Here is a 1392-nt window from a genome sequence, read left to right on the forward strand (position 1 = left end):
TTTAAAAAGTAAAAAAGCCTATGGAGCTTTTATTAACATTTAAAACAGTTATAGTTCAAAAAGTATAAATGATCCAAATTTGAAATCCAATCCATTTAAGTTGGGTCAGTTTGAACATCTCGACATTGGTTTGGCATTGATAGCTTAAGTGGTGTAAGAGGAGATAAGTGTCACATTAACATTTTTTTTTTACCATTCAAGTCCATGTACCATTTTCAGTTAAAAATAATAAATGCTATAAAAAAGATTTCCTCAACAATCTAAGTTGGAGTATTCTGCACATCTGGAAGTTGGTTTCGTGTTAATATCTTAAATAATTTAAGGGCTACAGAGCAAGCCGAAGAAATTAAACAAGGAGTATGTAAGAAATCTGGAGTTGTACATTATTTTGGATGCATAATTAATTATTGTCATCAACTATACCAATCAAAATACCTTTTTACTGATAGAAATGATATATGAATGGATTACATGGGGAATGTTCCGCAGGTCAATAATCAAGAAAGAGAAGAGGCAAGAATATTTAGAATTCGACCTGAAAAATATATTTTTTGTAAATACAACACAAAATAATTTATGGGTTTAAGCAAAACTTCCTCAGCATGTAGATAACCAAGCATTAGCACATTGAATAACAGCTTTCTAAGTGATTCCTAATTTAATTTTTATACCTTTATTTAACCAGGCAAGTCAGTTAAGAACAAATTCTTATTTTCAATGACGGCCTAGGAACAGTGAGCCTGTTCAGGGGCAGAACGACAGATTTGTACCTTGTCAGCTTGGGGGTTTGAACTTGCAACCTTCCAATTACAAGTCCAATGCTCTAACCACTAGGCTACCCTGCCGCCCCAAAGTGTTAGTGTTACTTTGTTACCTGGTCCCTCCTACATACAATGTTCAACAATTGCTCTTTATTTGACTTAAATCTTTTTTGTTGTTGTAGATTTCTGAAAGGTATTTTGAAATATTCGCTGGATCAAAATATGACAAACCTAAATGTCATGCTCCTTCTTATCAGTTAATGCATTGGAGTAAGTAAGCCTTTGTAAAATACCTAAATGTCTTTGACCAAAACAATATCTCTATCATGTAATGTATAATATATTATATTTTTCTGTGTGCAAGATGAAAAATACATGTATTTCAATACAAACAAATAGTACTTTTAGTTTTAAAAAACTTTATAGAATTGACAGACAACAAATATCCATGGGAAACAGCCGCGGGGGTGGGGGGTGGTCCCACAAAGGACAGAATTGCAGCCCTTCGCTCACGCAGTTATAAATAACATTGCTTCTTTGTGTGGTGGTGCACTTGGTGCTCTGATTGACCGACTTGTACAGTAGTCCCGGACCCTTTTGCCCCTCAAGAGTTTGTGATTGGTCAAGGGCT

This window comes from Oncorhynchus keta, chromosome 10 (assembly GCF_023373465.1).
Source record: "Oncorhynchus keta strain PuntledgeMale-10-30-2019 chromosome 10, Oket_V2, whole genome shotgun sequence".
Lineage (NCBI taxonomy): Eukaryota > Metazoa > Chordata > Actinopteri > Salmoniformes > Salmonidae > Oncorhynchus > Oncorhynchus keta.